Raw genomic sequence first — 12910 nt, forward strand, 5'->3', positions numbered from 1 at the left:
CACGCACCTCAGCCTCCCAAAGGCGCGGGATTACAGGCTGAGCCACCGAGCCTGGCTTGGTCTAATATTTTTTAAATCTATTTATATTATTCACTATATTAACAAAACAAATGAGGAAACACACTTTAACTTCTCAATATTTGCAGAAAAAAGTACTCAGCAAAATTTACCACCCATTTATGATTTGTTTTAACTTCAAGAAAATTTGAAATATAATGATAATTCTTCAATTTGGTAACAGACATCTTTTAAAAACCTACAACTAACATTACTTAATAGTGAAACACTGAAGCAGGTTCGAGACCCGCCTGGGCAACTTGGCGAGACCTCATCTCTACAATAAATAAAAAATCAGCCGGGCGTGGTAGCGCATGCCTGTAATTCCGGCTACTCGGAAGGCTGAGGCGGAAGGATCGCCGGAGCCCAGCAGGTCGAGGCTGCGGTGGCCGGGAGCGGCCACTGCACTCCAGTCTGGGCAACAGAGTGAGACTCCAACTCAGAAAAAAAAAAAAAGACCAAAAACAAAGCAAGAATATCTACTTTTACTACTTTTATTTAACACTATACTGATACACCTAAGCATTGCAATAAGACAAGGAAAAAAAATAAAAAGTACAAACTTTGGAAAGGAATAATTAACACTGACTATTTACATATGATATGATTGTTTATATAGAAAATAAGGAATGTATTAAAAACTAGACTAATAGAGCTTATGAAGGTGACAATATACAAAAATTAACTGGATTACTATATGCCAACAACAAACACTTGGAAAATGAAATGTTTAAAAGTGTATCTGCAGGCCAGGCTTGGTGGTTCAGCCTAAAATCCCAGCACTTTGGGAGGCCAAGGCGAGTGGATTGCTTAAGCCTGCGGGTTCGAGACCAGCCCAGGCAACTTGGCGAGACCTCCTCTCTACAATAAATTTTAAAAAATTAACTGGGTGTGGTAGCACGCACGTGTAGTTCCAGCTACCTGGAAGGCTGAGGTGGGAGGATCACTGGAGCCCAGCAAGTCGACGCTGGGGTGGCCGTGAGCATGCCACTACACTCGCAGCGGAGTGAGACTCCAACTCAAATAAATAAATAAATAAAAATAAAAGTATATTTGCAAGTGTCAACAAACATCAAATAGCTAAGAGTCAATCTAATGAACAAAAAACCTCCACGTTGAAAACAATAAACATTGCTGTTAGAAATTAAACGTCTAAATAAATGGAGTTAATTGCATATATATGTATATATATATTAAAATATATAAATATATCTATATAGATACATATACACATATCTATATATACACACACACATATAAATATATATGGAGATATGGAGATATGTACACCCAGTATACATATATAGATATGTATACTGAGGGTGCTAAAAAAATATATAAACATTTTAAGTAATTATATGTTATTACTTTTACTTCACTGTAATCAGAAGCATCTGGATGCTAATGGTAGCCATGCTGATCACCTTTTGCAATTGCAGAAGTCAGATATGACTGTAATCATCTTTTGTTCATGGTATATATTTAGTATTACAATTTTAGTACAGTTTTTTCCTTTCTTAAAATGTGCACACATTTTTGGCACCCTCTGTATTTATATTTCCCGATGTATTTATATAGACATAGATCTACATCCACTATAAACATGGATTGGAAGACTCAACATTGTTAAGATGTCATACTCAAGGCAATCCAACTATGAGGCTTTTTTTTTTAAGAAATTGATGAACTAATTCTAAACTGAAAATGGAAAAGACCTGGAGTAACTAAAAAATCTTGATGAAGAAGAAAGTTGTGGCCAGGTGCAGTTGTTCATACCTGTAATCCCAGCACTTTGGGAGGTTGAGGTGGGAGGATTACTTGAGTCCAGGAGTTCAAGACCAGACCGGGCAACAGAGCGAGACCCAATCTCTACAAAAGATCAAAAAATTAGCCGGGGGGGGGGGGGGAGCGGGCACACACCTGCAGTCCCAGATACTTGAGAGGCTGAGGCAGGAGCATCATTTGAGTCTAGGAAGCTGAGGCTGTGGGTTAGCCGTGATCATGCCACTGCACTGTAGCCTGAGCAACAGAGTGAAACCCCGACTCAAAAAAAATTTTTTTTAATTTAAAAAATAAAAAGAAGAAATATGAAGGAATTATAATCATACTACCTAACTTCAAGATACTCTACAAGTTGCAGTCATCAAGTCAGTGTGCTATTTACCTAACAGCAGACAAATAGATCTGTGGAAGAGAATAGAATTCAGAAATGCATTTGTATAGTTAATTATTTTTGACCAAGGGGCAAAAGCGATTTAATGGGGAAAATGAAGTTATCCTAACATATCATACTGCAACAACGAGGTAGTCTTGTGGAGAAAATGAACCTTGACCTATTTGACATCACATACACAAATTAATTTCAGATGGCTCTTTAAGATGTTACAGCCTTAAGAAGAAGAATACCTTTGTAGATTGGTGGGTAACCAAAGCTTTCTTTTGCAGCATATGGAAAACTATAGCCATCAAAGGAAATATGTATGAATTGAGTGCCATTAAAATAAAAAATTTGTCTATTCAAATTTTTGTAAATTCATTAAGAAATTGAACAGGGAAGCCACATACTGGAAGAAAATAGTCACTAGATAAACATGTAACACAGAACAGGTATTCAGAATACACACAGCTCCTGATTTATGATGGTTTAACTTAGTTTTTTCTTTTCTTTTCTTTTCTTTTTTTTTTGAGTCGGAGTCTCACTCCATCTCCCGGGCTGGAGTGCAGTGGCCACCTCACACCCCAGCCTCGACCTGCTGGGCTCCGGCGATCCTTCCACCTCAGCCTTCCAAGCGGCTGGAACTAACTCCAGGCACGCGCCACCGCGCCCAGCAAATTTTTGATTTCTTGTAGAGACGGGGTCCCGCCAAGTTGCCCGGGCTGGGCTCAGGCGATCCACTCGCCTCGGCCTCCCGGAGTGCGGGGATGACCGGCTGAGCCACCGAGCCCGGCCTCACTTAGCTTTTTTCCTTTTTTTTTTTTTTTTAACCTCTGAACTTTTTTTTTTCTTTTCTTTTCTTGTTTTTTTAAGAGACAGGGTCTCGCTCTGTTGCCCAGCCCGGAGCACAGCGGCCCTTCACAGGCGCGATCCCACTACTGACCGGCACGGGGGTTCGGACCCGCTCGGTTTCCGACCTGGGCGGGCTCGGCCCGGTGGTGCCCCGCTCCTGGGAGGTCACCATCTTGAGGCCGAACCTGGTGCGGACACCAGGCCGGCAGAGCGCGCAGCAGCCCAGAGCTCCTGGACCCAAGCGATCCTCCAGCCTCAGCCTCCCTGGCAGCTGGGACTCCAGGCACGCGCCCCCGCGCCGGCAACCTCTGAACCCTGGCCGGCCTCCTGCTTCCCCAAGGGGTACCCAGCTCCCGTCGCCTCAGCACTTCGGGGTCCTGGGTCTGCCATCCGCTCTCCTCCGCGTCGGGGTCCTGGGACGGTCCGACCCGAGGGCCGCCGCCCCGGGCATCGCCCAGCCTGCAGTGCTCCCGCTCTCCCAGCAGGTGGCGCTGGAGGCGATCTCGGCCTTGAACTTGACCTCGGCGGCCCCTGCCCGCGTCTGGGCCCGCTCGCACTCCAGGCGCGGCGGGGCCCCGGCGAGCTGCTCCATCCGCGTGGCCAGCGGGCCTCCGCCGCCCCCAGGCTGTCCCCCAAGCTGGCCTTCGGGCTTCTCAGGGAGTCCAGGTCCATCCCCAAGGCCGGCGCCGGACGTCTCGGCTCCGCGCGCGTCCCCTCGCCGGTTCCGATCTTCCCGGCGGACGGCGGGGGGCCCGGCGGGCCTCTCCTCGTCCGCGGGGACCGGTCCTCGCCCGGCTCTTCTCGGTCCTTCGGAGCCGGCTGGCCATGCGGGACCCACACGTCCGCCAGGCTCCCGGCCTGGCCCTGAGATGTGGGGCGTCCGCCTCCACGGCCAACCCAGAGCCGGCCATCTGGGCTCGTGGGCCGAAACCCCCTCCTCGAGAGCCTCGAGCTCCGTGCCCAGCCGCAGCCGGGTGGCAACGGTGCCATCCGTGACCTCGCGGAGCCCGCGGATGTCACGCTCCAGGGGCCGCCGTGGCCAGTTCTGCCTGAGGCTTGACTCCCAAGCCGTCGGCTGCGAGACGGGCGCTGTCGGTCTGCAGGAGGATGCGGGCCTTGGCCACAGAGGTTGCAAAGATCTGAGCCCTCGGGTCCTCCAGGGTCTTGAAGTCACGCCCCAGTGTCTGACCCGAGGTCACCTCTTCTCCAGATGTTCCCGGATTCTGCTCTCCAGACTCCAATCCTGGGTCTCCAGGCTCCTCGCCCTCTCCAGGTGGGAGGCCAGGAGGTCGTTCAGTTCTCACATGGTCTCCTGGCTCTGGGTGGGCCCCAGACCCCCAGCCGTCCCATGAGCAGGCCCCAGACCTCCAGAAGCTGGTGGAGTGGGACGCAGAGATCCGGGAGCCCCAGTCGCCGGCTGAATCTGCTCAACTATCTCTGAAGGTAGTTCCAAAAAAAAAAGATACAGTAATATGTATGGGTGGCCTTTGGGGAAGCAGGAGGCCAGTAAAAAGTTCAGAGGTCAAAAAAATGTTTTCTAAATGTATAAAATACACCATGTCAGTACACGTCTTCACAGCATCTCAGGGTTTTCAATACAAATTTAACAGTACTATGAAAAGATTATTAGCCCGGCACACCTGTAGTTCCGGCTACTCGGAAGGCTGAGGCGGAAGGATCGCCGGAGCCCAGCAGGCCGAGCCTGCGGTGGCCGGGAGCCGCCACTGCACTCCAGTCTGGGCGACAGAGTGAGACTCCGACTCAAAAAAAAAGAAAAAAAAAAGAAAAGATTAGGGTGCCTGTCATGCCTGTCATCCCAGCACTTTGGAAGGTGGAGGCGAGAGGATTGCATGAGTCCGCGGGTTCAAGACCAGCCTGGGCAACTTGGGCAACCTCATTTCTCCAATAAATCAAAAAACCAGCCAGGTTTTGGGGAGGCTGGGCGACTGGATGGAGCCCAGGGACCAGCAGTTGGTGGAGAAGGTGGGGAAGCGACTCGTGAAACTCGGTGCTGGCCGAGGGGAGTGAGACAGCAGGAGTCACGTTCGCTTTTTTACTTTATGACGAGTTTCTCAAATACATGTTCAACTCACATAGGTTTATCAGAATGTAGCCCCACTGTTGGTCAAGGCACACCTGTACCCTATAACGAGCCTTCGGGCGGTGACGCCCTGCCCGCGAGCACAGGCCTCAGGCCAAAGATGTCCTTCGTTCCCCTCCAGAAGAGGAAAAGAGGAAACACAAGAAGGGCCTGGCGCAAAGCCCCAACCCCGGCTTCATGGACTAGAAGTGCCCAGGACGCTACAAGATCACCGCGGTCTTCAGCCATGCACAAACAGTAGTTTTGTGTGTTGGCTTTTCCACTGTCCTCTGTCAGCCTACAGGAGGAAGCAGCTCTAACAGCACCCCAATCAAGATGAATGGGAAACCATCCCAATAAACACATTTTGGATATATTTTTTTAAAAATCCTATAATGCAACCATAAAAAGACAAAATACCCAATAAAAAGTTATTAATCATGGAAAACAAGAGGAATAATTTCTAATGTTCTCTAGCACTGCAAGGTGACTATAATTAACAACAATTTATTGTATATTTTCAAATAATGAGAAGAACAGATCTTGAATGTTTCCAGCACAAAGAAATAATAAATGTTTGCAGTGGCAGATATGCTAATGACCCTGATTTGCTCATTACACATTGCGTAAGTGTATTCAAATATCACACTGTACCCTGAAAATATGTATAATTATTATGACAATTGAAATAATACTGAAAGCAAAAAAAAAATCAATCAACATACGAAAAGATACTTGGCATCATTAGCCATCAGAGAAATATAGATTCAAACCACAATGATCACTTGTACCCCACAACTCTAAAATAAAATAAAAAATAAAAATTTTTAAAATAAAGATATTCAAGTTCTTGCTCCAACATTTGCTAATTAAGCAAGCCATTCCCCCTCATCTATAGGATAAAAAATTTCTGCCCTGCCTATGTAAATTGTAAGATGACCTCAGAATAAGTATTTTGCAAACTGCAAATGTAATTGTAAGAAATGCTGGACCTTCTGCTTCTACTTTAGTTCTCAGTAAAATTTAGTTATTTCAAGACAATTAAAATCTTGGTCTTGGTGGTCCTCAGTGGCTCAGCCTGTAATCCCAGCACTTTGGGAGATTGAGGCGAAGGGATTGCCTGAGCCCTTCGAGTTCAAGACCAACCCAGGCAACTGGGCAAGACCTCGTCTCTACAATAAACTTTTGTTTTTAAAAATTAGCCGGGTGTGGTAGCACACACCTATAGTTCTAGCTACTTGGAAGGCGGAGGTGGAATGATCACTGGAGACCAGAAGGTTAACGCTGGGGTGGCCATGAGTGTGCCACTGCACTCCAGTCTGGGTGACAGAGTGAGACATTGACTAAAAAAAAAAAAAAAATCTTGGGTTTGACAGAAATTTTCCTTTACATAAGTAGTGACTTACTCTAAAAACCTCCATCTGAATCAATAAAATTACTCAAAAAAACCCCACAGTGAAACTCTGCTATACTCTTCTTAGAATGGTTAAAATTTAAAAGACTGACAAAAATAAACACTGGCAAGGATGTAAAGCAATTAAAACTCTCACACATTGTTGGCTGGAGTGTAGAGTAGAGTGTTCACTCTTAGAAAAGATGTGGCAGTTTGTTTTTGAAGTTAAATATTCAGCCAGGCGTGGTGGCTCATGCCTGTATTTCCAGCACCTAGGTAGGCCAGGAGTTTGAGGCTGCAGTGAGCCATGATCACACCACTGCACTCCAGCGTTGGCAACAGAGTGAGACCCTGTCTCTAAAAAATAGTAATTGTGCCAAGGCAAGAGGATTGCCTAAGCCCAGGGGTTCAAGACCAGAATGGGCAATTTGGCAAGACCTCATCTCTACAATAAACCAAAAAAAATTAACCGGGCATGGTAGCAGGCAACAGTAGTTCCAGCTACTTGGAAGGCTGAGGTGGAAGGATTGCCGGAGCCCAGCAGGTCAAGGCTGCGGTAGCTGTGAGTGTGCCATGGCACTCCAGACTGGGCAACAGAGTGAGACTTCAACTCAATAAATAAATAAATAAACACACACACACAAACAAATAAATAACAATTATAATAATAAATAAAGTTAAACATTTGCCTGTCCTTTGATCCTACTGGATAAAGTAATTCCACAGATATTAGCCAAGGAAAATAAAAGCCTACATTCCACAAAAAGACTTGTTAAAGATTGTTCATGGCAGCTTTATTCATAATAACCCAAAGCTGGAAACAACCCAAATGTCCATCAGTGGGTGAATGCATAAACAAACTGTGGCATGTTCACACAATGAAGTACTACTAAGCAATAAAAAGAAAATGAACTGAAATATACAACATCGTGGATAAGCTTACATTTGGTAAATAAAGACACTGGATACAGTAGAATAGAGGTTATATTTCATTTACATGACGTTCTAGAGCAGGAGAAACAAACCTATGGTGAAAAACAGTGGTTGGTTTTAGGGTTTGGGGAGACTGATAGGGAAAGAATATAATGGAACCTTCTGAGATGAAGGAAAATATTCTTGAACTAGATCTTCTTAGGGGTACATCAGTGGTTACCATAGGTTACATGGGTGTATCCATTTGCTAAATCTTACTATACTGGACATCTAGTGCATACCATAATTTGTGCATTTCAAGGTATGTAAATTTCCCTCTTATGAAACAGTAAGTAAACATTAAACTATAGTTAGAAGGTTTCAGTTTTCTTAGGTACATGTTAGCAATTTTGAAACTATTTCCTGTATTGGTCACTTGAACACATGTATCAATGTCCTGAGGATAATGAAAGCCAGTTTTTTATATGGGAAATGGACTTGCCAATATGGACATGAGGAGGTCCTGAATGTTTTCTGTACTGTTGGACTGAACTTGAAAACAACAGTACGAAATACGTTTTCAAAAATGAGAGACACAAAAATAAAGGGACATGTCAAATCAACCAGTGCCAACTTGCAGGGGCTGTCACTGGACACACCTGAGACAATATGAGCATCAAAATAAAATAGTGATGTGATGTAACACATGAATAAAATTAGAATCCATAAGACTATGCTGGCATAAATATTAAATGAATGAATGAATAAATAAAAATAAGGGAGAAGGAAAAGCTCTTCCAACAATCAATAGATATGTAGAAGGAATAATAGAGTTAGAAAATCATTGATGGATAATGCTAAAACAAGTGAGTGAAAGGTTAAGGAATAAGTTATTGCAAAATAGCAAGATTTTCAAAATATCTACCGAAAAAGTACACATTAATTACAATGGGAAAGCTCTCAGACTTCACCATAACCAGGTCACCAAATCTAACATCACCAATATAGCAAGACACCATTTGTTTTCTAGAAAGATGTACTGAGAAAAACACATCACTTCGGTAGTATTTCTGCAAAAAAAGTATAACCTAGATCTTATGAGGAGATATCAAATAACCCCAAATTGAGTGTAATTCTCAAGAATCAGTATCATGCCAAAATATGTAAGTACCCCATATTTAAAAACAAACAAACAAAAAAACCTTGACCTGGTGCAATGGCTCTTGCCTGTAATCTCAGCACTTTGGGAGATGGAGAGAGGAGGATTGCTTGAGATAAGGAGTTCGAGACTAGCCTGGGCAAAATAGCTTCACTATCATCAATACAAAAAAAAAGTTTTGTTTTAAATTGGCCAGGCATAGTGTTGCATACCTGTACTCCCAGTTACTCAGGTGGCTGAGGCAGGAGGATCTCGAGTTCAGAAGTTCAAGGCGGCAGTGAGCTATGATTGCACCACTGCACTGCAACTTGGGCAAAAAGCGAGACCCTATCTCTTAAAAACAAAACAACCAAAACACAAAAACAACAACAACAAAAAAACATCTTTTTAAGCTACACGCACATGATGCTGGATCAACATTTCCTTACCTTGAGATTTTAAAATGTGAAAAGATATTTATAGGCAGATAACCTGAACCCGAGAGCTAACAAGATAATAATGAAATAAAAAAAGAAAATCTTGGGGCCAACAGCATGAGTGAAGCTAAAAGTTAATTCAATATTATGCTACATTGGTATGGAGACAATGTTTCTATGACTATCTCTAGTCAAACAACACTAGTTGAGATACACTTGGAAACTGGAAGTTTTCTGAGGATAGTTCAGTGAGAGGAATGCGAATTGTGGATCATCTCAAAAGTCATTTTTAATTGTATCATTCCAATATTTGGTGAAAGCTTAGAGAAAGTTAGAGAAGTTCACTTTAAGAAGTTTACACACAGCTACATTTTGAAGGTGTGGTCACTGTTATAGGTAGCCAGGGGACAACATAGAAAACTGAACTTTACCATAGCAATCCAGGCAAGATCACATGATCAGAAGCTCATGCAGGAGGCAGTTACATGCAGGCAAAAAATTACCAACCCTGCAAATATTAACTTAATATAAAAACTATAATCATTGTTACCTTTTTTTGTTAGGGCTGCATTGCGCACGTATGTGTGTGTGTGTGTGATTCTGCCTAACTTCAGTGTTGGTTTTTAATATCGACCAAAGACCAATGGCCACAGAAAAAGCTTTAATCTAGAGTATTATCTATAGGAAAAAAAACTTTATGTATTCAATCACTTCATTTTAAGTTGGATATCAATTTAGAATCTGTTGTAATATAGCCAAGGACTAATTATTTTCATTATGACATTCAATTGAAAATAAATTCAGACCTATCGTATAAGAAAAGGGCTTAGCTTTTTATTTGTAACACGCACATATTATGATTTATAATTTTAAAACGTTTTATCTGTAATGCGTTCTTGCTGTTATCTTCAAAAATGTCATGCTCTCAGACTCTTTTTGCCTGCCTTTTCTCCCTTTGAGCAAAGACGTATTTAACAAATTCTGATGCTGGAAGCTCTTTGTCTTGAAGTCATTCGATTTTAGTGGGGTACAGTTTGGTGCCCAGCAACCTAGAAAAGGGGCAGCAGGGGTTTGAACGACTTTAGTTCTGAAATTTCAGCACGCAAACATAAGACCCTCATTCTTTCTCACATCTGGCATGAGAAACGTAGTATTTTAAGCCATTGGCTGTACAACATCTGCTAAAGCCACGTGTTTTTCCTAACTGTGGTTTTAAAAAAAGGAGTAAGAATTGCAAATACACACTCTCTCTTTTTGTTACTTTTCATTTCTTCACTTTTTTTTTTTTTTTTTGAGTTGGAGTCTCACTCTGTCTCCCAGACTGGAGTGCAGTGGCACGCTCATAGCCACCCCAGTGTCGAAATGCTGGGCTCCAGTGATCCTTCCGCCTCAGCCTACCAAGTAGCCAGAACTACAAGCGTGTGCTACCATGCCCGGCTAATTTTTTATTTATTTATTGTAGAGATGAGGTCTTGCCAAGTTGCCTGAGCTGGTCACGAATCCACAGGTTTAGGTAATCCACTCATCTCGGCCTCCCAAAGTGTTGGGATTCAAGCTGAGCCACCTAGCCTGGCCCATTTCTTTACTTTTTAACCGCAAATGCTTCAGACTTCAAGGTTTAAGGATATCAAGGTACTGTTTTTGGCTTTTGAAGAAGAGTTAGTGGGTGATTTTCAATAATGAATGAAGATCAGTTAAGCAGTTAGACTAATTAGGGAGATTAAGAAAAGACTTTTACTTGATTAAGGTGAGGTCTGCCTGTTGTCCCAGCGAAATGTAGTTAAGTTATTGTGCTTAACTTATTTAAGTTAAAGTTTTTGGAAAACTAAAATAATTTTCTACCTGCAAATGCATCCTCTAAGTGAAAGATTAAAATAACCAATTGGCATATAATTTTGTTTGAGATTTATAAACATTGAGATTTCACGAGAATGTTCTATGTATGTGAACACTTGTAAAAAATACAACTGAATTACAAATTTTCCTGTGTTCAAATTAATCTTTTTATTCCTAATAAAATCTTTTTCTCTTCTTTAAAGTCCATAACAAGCAAAGGGAAGGAAGGACTCTCCTGTATTTCATTGATTCTGAGAGTCTAAAGACTGCAGGAAATGGATGTTAAGAATATCTAAGAAACAATATTGCTGGGCTCGGTGGCTCAGCCTGTAATCCCGCGCCTTTGGGAGGCTGAGGTGAGTGGATTGCCTGAGCCCACGGGTTCGAGACCCACTTGGGCAGGTGAGACCTCATCTCTACAATAAATCAAAAAATCAGCCGGGCGTGGTAGCACACACCTGTAATTCTGGCTACTCGGAAGGCTGAAGCGGAAGGATCGCCAGAGCCCAGCAGGTCGAGGCTGTGGTGGCCGGGAGCGGCCACTGCACTCCAGTCTGGGCGACAGAGTGAGACTCCAACTCAAAAAAAAAAAAGAAACAATACTGTCGATTAAACTGTGACCACAAAAAATTTAAAGATGCATCCCAATTTTAAAAGACGTGTGAGAGAGAAAGTTTGTCTTAAAATAGATGACAACTTTAAATGGTTCCAGAGTCTCTGCAGAGCTAACATAGAAAGAGCAAAGTGCTGTCATGTTAATTGATGAGAAGCTAGCATTATAGTCCTTGACAGGACAGAGAGAATCGCAAAAGACAGAAAGGGCCTTAAATGCCTTTCTTTAGCTAAATTATTCTTTCTAGACTCTATAAAAATGTAAAAATTTTCATTTAAACTTTTTAATGAAAAATCAGAGTCATAAAATAGGGCAAATTAAATATAGCAGAATTTCTTATTTTGGTTTATAGATGCTTTTTATCCTTATAGGGTGTATGTCATCACAACAGTAAATTGCAAGTAGTTTGCCATTCATTCATACAAGCTCATTGGATAAAGATGACAAGTGAACTTTTATAAAGCTTTTTTTGTTTGTTTTCTTAACTCAGATAACATTGCAAATACAAAGGACTCCAAATTACCTGAATGCCACATTAAGACGTAATCTTTCTCTCTCTAATCTACTAACCACAGTATATATTTGGACAGATTTTATATTTCTTTTTAACAGCTTTATTGAGATAGAATTCACACATCCTACAGTTTACCCACTTAAAAGTGAACATCTCAATGTTTTTTAGTATATTCAGATGTGTTGCAACAATCGCCACAGAAAATTTTAAAATGTTTTCATCACCTTGAAAAGAAGCCCCATACCTTTTAACTATCCATCTGTGTGCCCTCCCTCAGTCCTAAGCAACCATTGGCCTATTTTCTACTTGAATAGATTTCTGTATTCTGGGCTTCCGTATGAATGGAATCATATAGTGGTCTTTTACAACTGGCTTCTTTCACTTAGCATAATGCTTCCACGTTTCATCCATGTTGCTGCATGTATTAGGACTCCTTTTATGGCTGAATAATATTTCATTGTATCGTTATACCACGTTTTACTTATTCGTTTGTGGACAGACATTTGGGCTGCTTCCGCCTTTTGGGTCTTACACATAATGCTGATCTAAACATTCAGGCACAGGTTTGTGTGTGAACATGTGAGGGGGAACCATCCCCCCCAAAGCCAGAATGATCTTTTGGAGGCAGGCCCCTTGTAGGACACTTGGTGTCTGTTCCTCCCCACCAAACGGTCAGCGAACGTCTTTAACTGGAAGTTTTGAGCAGGTTGTGTCATGACTTGCAAAAGAAGCAAAAAGGTGACTGGTTCTTCCGCCATGACAACGCACCTGCCCACAGGACGAGGAGTGTGTTCAGCGGTTTTGGACCCCAAACGGCAAGACCTCCTGTGCCCCACGCTCCTTACTCCCCCCATCTCGCCCGAAGTGACATTTTTGTTTGTTTCCTGGATGAAAAAAGTCCTCCAGTGGAAGAAGTGAAACAA

This window comes from Carlito syrichta, unplaced genomic scaffold (genome assembly GCF_000164805.1).
Source record: "Carlito syrichta isolate Samal-C Ts95f unplaced genomic scaffold, Tarsius_syrichta-2.0.1 Scaffold304758, whole genome shotgun sequence".
NCBI lineage: Eukaryota > Metazoa > Chordata > Mammalia > Primates > Tarsiidae > Carlito > Carlito syrichta.